This window comes from Zonotrichia leucophrys, chromosome 5 (genome assembly GCF_028769735.1).
Source record: "Zonotrichia leucophrys gambelii isolate GWCS_2022_RI chromosome 5, RI_Zleu_2.0, whole genome shotgun sequence".
Classification (NCBI taxonomy): domain Eukaryota; kingdom Metazoa; phylum Chordata; class Aves; order Passeriformes; family Passerellidae; genus Zonotrichia; species Zonotrichia leucophrys.
In genome coordinates this window covers 34986400-34992399 of record NC_088175.1, presented here as the reverse complement: position 1 = coordinate 34992399, position 6000 = coordinate 34986400, and the positions used below count along the sequence as shown (strand labels likewise).

General features: G+C 54.3%; 1 protein-coding gene across 7 annotated transcripts in view; it reads left to right on the top strand.

Moving 5' to 3' along the window:
- The first annotated feature begins 4424 nt into the window (after positions 1-4424).
- Positions 4425-6000, top strand: part of PRDM11 (PR/SET domain 11) — a 48850-nt gene continuing 47274 nt past the window's right edge. For 4 of the 7 annotated variants that reach the window (XM_064714371.1, XM_064714374.1, XM_064714365.1 and 1 more), the window contains exon 1: positions 4821-4997. The gene's annotated coding sequence lies outside the window, so the exon portion shown is untranslated. Of the gene's footprint in view, positions 4492-4820; positions 4998-5408; positions 5684-5760; positions 5789-6000 lie in introns of those variants that run through there. The other 3 variants (XM_064714370.1, XM_064714368.1, XM_064714366.1) reach the window with 3 other exon arrangements.

Below are 6000 nucleotides of genomic sequence, written 5' to 3'. Positions count from 1 at the left end.
TTCCCACTGTCCCTGACAGTGGTTTTGCCTGCTCTCTTGCTAGCACCAGAGCTGCTGTGGACACAGATGGGCAGGCTCAGCCCTCCAGGCAGTGGCACAACTGCCAAGCCTGGAGAAGAGAGTAAAGGGTAGAAGGTTGCACCCAGAAGTTTCTTGCTTACCAGTTGAACTCAGCACTATTCATCAGCCTCCTTGGAGAATTGTTCATTAGGCTTAACCCTGTGAAATCCATAACTTCAAGGAGAGCACTGCATTGCTAAAGGATTCATATTCTTCTGCCAATAAAAGTGGAAGACCCATATGGCATGATGAGGAAAAACACCCAGCACTACTGGGTGAAGGTCATCACCACTTCTATTGAACAGCAGAAATAAAAACACAAGCTGCAGCTCTGCACAGTTAATTGCTCTTCAAAGTGCTCTTCCCCCGCCCCTCATTCAGGGCCTGTCCCACCCTGCTACAGTAATTTGTAACTATGGGCTTCTGGCCGAGTTTCCTTCTCAGTCATGTAATTTCCTTCTCTTTTGTGGGCCATTCTCAGATTTTCAAAGGGAATATGCTTCACTATCCAATAACCTAGGAATGTGGAAATGTCCCTGATTTTGGTGTGGCTTATTAAAAGAATTTTTAATGCTAAAAGATGTTTATCAGCTAGCGATACGCTGACTGAGAGCATCAGCACTGTGGTCCTGTAAATTTGAATCTTTTCTGTGTGGTGGAGAAATGTGGCCTGGGTAATAGCAGTAGGATTTACCTTTCTGCTGGCAACTGAGCAGCCTTTCCTGGAGGAAGATGAAGTTTGGCCCCAAGCAACTAGTTTCTCAGAGCTTGGGAAGCAGTTGCCTCTTGGTATTGATGTGGTTACATATGATGTTGACAATGTTAAATGATAGAACACTCAGTAATGTCAAGGCTGCTGTGTGCTACAGCTTGCAGAAGAACCCCAACACCTTCCTACCTTTCCTTAAGCACCCTGTTGAAGATAGCCAGGCATGCCCCACCACTCCACCTCCAGCACAGGTCCTGACTTCCACCCTCTTTGCAGTGTTATTCCTAAGACACTGGGTGGTTTTAGGTAAGCTCATTCCACAAAATACATCCAGACTCTCTGGTGCAGGGATCAGATTTTGCAGTTGACAGATGTACCTGCCAGCTCCCAGCACCTGGAGTTTTGAAGACCATTTAACTGAAGCTTGATTCAGTTTTACCCACTTTTGCAAGCATTATTTTTTATACCACTGGCTAAAACTTCAGTGTCAGCAGAGGAAACTTTTTGTCTCCGCAGGAGAATATCCAGCATTTCATGGAGGAATGGATTTGACAGTATAATACTGGAAAGTCAACACCTAATTAGACAGTCATTCTGTCAACACCTAATCAGACAGTCATTCTGAACTAATGTTGCCATTTGTAAAGTTTTATTCTGAGAGCCTGTCAGACAGAGGAGAATTGCTGTGGGTGGTGGACTGGGGGCTGAATGTACTTATTAGAAAAAATATTAATCCTACGTCTTCTTAATAAGTGAGGAGGCAGCTTGTTGAAGAAGGGAAGCCTTTTCAAGCCCCAAAGGTAATATTTTTGCAGAGAGCACAAATTGCACTCTCTTCCTTCCATAATTTGTTGTTTTATAGAAAAGATGCAAAATCTTCTTTATGGGGATTTTATCTCCTGATGGGATGGGCTGACCTTGGCTGGACACCAGGTGTCCACCAGAGCGGTCTTATCACTCCCCTCCTCAACCACAAAATGGAAAGAAAATACAACAACTAAAAGCTCATGGGTTGAAATAAGACAAGGAAGGATGACTCACCAATTACCATCCTGGGAACCAACTTGATAAAATGAGCTTATTACCAATCAAATCAGAGAAGGATAATGGGAAATAAAAACTAAATATTAAAACACCTTCCCCCACCCCTCCCTTCTTCTGGGCTGAATTTTACTCCTGAGCTCTCTAACTTCTCTAACTTCTCCCCTCCAGCAGTTCAGGGGGACAGGGAATGGGGGCTGCAGTCAGTTCATCATGCTTTTTCTCTTCTGCTCCTCCTTCTTAGGGGGAGTACTCCCCACTTCCTTCTCCTGCTGCTGTGTGGGGTCCCTCCCACAGGCTCCAGTTCTTCACAAACTGCTCTTGTGCAGGCGTCCTGCAGGGTCTCAAGTCCTGTCAGCATGCCTGCTTCAGTGTGGATTCTTCTCTCCACAGGTCCACAGGTCTTGCCAGGAGCCTGTTTCCAGCATGGGCTTCCCAAAGGGTCACAGCCTAAATGAGCATCCACCCACTCTGGTGTGGGGTCCTTCAGAGGGCAAAAGTAGACATCTGCTACACCATGGACCACCATGGGCTGAAGGGACACACCTTTGCCTCACCATGGTGTTCTCCTCAGGCTGCCAGGGAATCTGTGCTCTGGCACCTGGAGCACCTCCTCCCCTCCTTCTTCCACTGACTATGGTGTCTGGAGAGCTGTTTATCCTTCCCTTTTAAATGTGTTATCACAGTGGTGCTTCCACAGTCGCAGATGGGCTTGGCCTTGGCCAGCAGTGAGTTTAGCTTGGATCTGGCTGGAGTTGGCTCTGTCAGACACAGGGGGCATTTCTGTCAGCCTCTCACAGAAGACACCCCTGTAGCCTCCCCACTACCCACACCTTGCCACACAAACCCAACACACCTGACTATTAAACATATAAAGGCGACTGCACACATTAAAACAAGGCAACTCCTTCTCAATAAATTAGCATGCCTGTGTTAACAGGAAGACATAATAGCTGTTATTTATATTGCACTTGCATATTTAATTTTCTTTACAAATAAAAGCTTTATGCCTCCCTTTGAGCCTCCCCTTCAGCCTTTCACTACAATAGCTATAACTAAACTATTACTCCAAATTAGCCTGGCATTCAGCGTGCATTTGTATTACTCGCATGATTTTTATTGGTTTTTTTAGTAATTATTTTTCCTCTTGGTTCATTCATCAATCATATTTACAAACCCATTGTTGCACTTAATGCCAGTTGAGTGTTCTCACACATTTCAGCACACAGACAGAAACTGCAAACTAGGGTAGCTCTATGAGGATCTCTAATATTTCTGAGGAGTCTGAAGGTGCTGACAGCTTATGGTCTTTCCAAGGCAAGTGCAAGTGCCTCGAAGTCCATCTATCTGCAATTACTGGAAGGGGTAAAATGACACTGCACTCTTTTCCTCTGAGAACGAATCCTCTCCCCAGAGGTTAGAAATGGGGAACAAAAAAGCAAACTACAGTTGGAGATCTGAGGACTGGTACTCATTTGAACTCCCGAATAATCATCTGTGCCACACTGGCTGCTTTTGCAAAGAGCTTATTTTGAAGCTGAGTTGATTACCTTCCTTGTTGTTTTGCCAATTTAAATTAAGTGGTAGGTCAAGACCTAACTCTGAAGCTCTGCCACACCTCAACGCCCAGTGAGAGCAGTGGAAGCAGCTCCAGGATGGCAGAAGCAGGCCTCTATTTTGCTTGGGCTATAAACGTTTCTGAGTTTTGTCCTCACTCAATTTTTCTCTTCTTTACAGCAACTTTGTGTAGTAGGCACTTCAGAGTGGAGAGTATCAAGAGAGAATTTATTTCTCAGGACCGCAGAAAATGGTGTTTCTCAGGGCTACAGAAAATGGGAAGTAGTTCCAAGAATCCAATCGGGCACACTGTCACCACAACCCTGTTTGCATATGAGTCCATTGTCAACTGAAGGAACTGGAAAATTATGGCTATTTATCCATTCCTCTCTTTACCCCCCGTTGTGCCTCTTTTGGCAAAGCAGCTGAAGAGTTTGCATTGTTTCAAATTTAATGCTTGCAGATGGTTTTTATTTAGATTTTGTTTTATTGGTGAGACACGCTTCCTCTGTTTATTAAATTGTGCCTACTTTTTGTCATCCGTCATGTTGCCCGCAATTTCTGCGCAGAGCTCGAGGGTAGGGTTTGTTGTTACTGTTGCTGTTGGGTGGGTTACTTTTTGGGGGGGTAATCTGAAATATGATCGAGCTCCGAGGAAACAGCGCGTCTTCTCATTCACTTTTTCCCGCGGAGGAGCATGAGGCTCCCGCCGGGCGGGCAGGGGCGCGGGGTGCTGCCGGGGGAACGGGCGCCCGCCCCGGGGCAACTCCGCCTCCGGCCGCGGCCGGCGGGGGAGCCCCGGGGCACGGCCGCGGGCGGGGGTCACGTCTGGCCGCCGTGCCCCGGAGGCGGGCGGCCCCGAGGGCGCGGGCGGGCGGCCGGGTCCCGCTCCGCGGGGCGCCGCGGCGGCAGCCGGGCGGCGGCAGGTGGTGGCCGCGGCAGCGCCCGGGGGTAGCCCGGCGGCTCCGCCGGGACGGGCCCCCTCGGTCGGCGGCTCCCCCCGCGCGGTGCCCGCGGGCCGTCCGGGCGGGTTTTGTCCTCCAGAGCCCCCCCGAGCCCCCGGCCGGCCGCGGGCGCTGATCGCCGGCGGCTCCGCGCGGAACTCGCAGGCTCCGGAGCAGGAGGTGGGAACCGCGGGCGGTTTGGGCTTGCTCGGCTTCTTCTGCGTTTGTTTTTTGGTGCTTTTTTTCCCCCCAGCTGTATGCGGCTTTTGGGGTTTTTTTTTTGTTATTTTTTCCCCTCCTCTTTTCCCACCGCGGGTATTTGGAAGGAAAGCGGGAATGCCGCGGCCCCGGGAGAGCCTCGGCGGGCCGGGCCGGGCCGGGCCGGGCGGGCCGGCGGCGCCTCCCCCCGGTTCGGGGGGTCCCCGGGCTCGGCCCCCGAACGCCCCTCTCTTCCGTTCTCCATGTCATTTCCTGTGCTAATAAGATGGTGGTCACGGCCGGGAGGGAGGGAGCCGCCGCTGCCGCCTCCGCCGAGCCCGGCCCGGCCCCGGGACCCGTCCTCGCCTGGGACTAGCCAGCGGGGCCGGCGGGGTGGGAGGGCGCAGCCAGCCGGGCTCCCCCCGCCCCTCCCGGGCGGAGCGGGCCCCCCGACGCCGAGGCGGGCTCCCCGCGCCCGCAGTGCCGAGGTGAGTCAGCCTCGCTGGTAGCCAAGGTGGCCACGAAAATGGCTGCGGAGCGCGGGGGGAAACCCGGCCCAGCCCGGGGGGGAGGTCCGGCCGAGGGGTGCCCGCAGCGGGTGGGGCGGCGGCGAAGACCCGCGGGCACAGGTATCGCCCCCCCTTCCCCGCCCGCCCTGCTTTTCCCCCCTCGGGGCGGGCTGCGCGGGGCCCGGCCCGTCCCCGCCGCTCCCGCCGTGCCGCTCCCGCCCGCGCCGCGGCTGCGCCCGCCCGGCCCCCCCGCCCCGCCCGCGGCCGCCAGCGGGGCCGCGACTGACGCGGCCGGCGGCCAATGGGCGGCGGGGGCGGGCGGGCGCGCGCCACATTGGAACGCGGGGGCGGGGCGCTCCCGGGCGGTGGCGGCCGCGGGACACGGGCACCTCCACCCGCGGGACACGGGCACACCCCCGGGGACACGGGCACCCCGCCTGCAGGACACGGGCACAACCCCGGGGACACGGGCACCTCCACCCCCGAAGACACGGGCACCGCATCCCCACCCGCGGGACAGGGGCACCGCATCCCCACCCGCGGGACACGGGCACCCCGACCCGCGGGACACAGGCACCCCCCCAGGAACACGGGCACCCCGCCTGCGGGACACGGGCACACCCCGTGGGACACTGGCACGGCCCCTGCAGCATTGCTCGCACCCGGTGCGCAGAGCTCGGGCAGAGCTGCCCTTGCACCTCTCAGCCGGGATGCTCTCTTAACTCGCGCTGAAAAACTCCAGATGAACCTTCTTGGGCCTTCTTCCCTCTGTGGGTTTGGGGATTTTTTTAAAGTTACAGAATTTCTCAAGTTTCTATGCAAAGGGTGCTATAGCGCTTATATTTCAGAGGGAAATGGAAGATGCCTCCAGAGTCCCTTTTTCAGATCCTTTAAAAAAAAAGAAAAGCTGGCCTGTGGGCAAAACTGTTGGCTCACTGTTGCTTCCTCTTTTTCCTGTGATTAATGCCTCTCATTAGTGGGA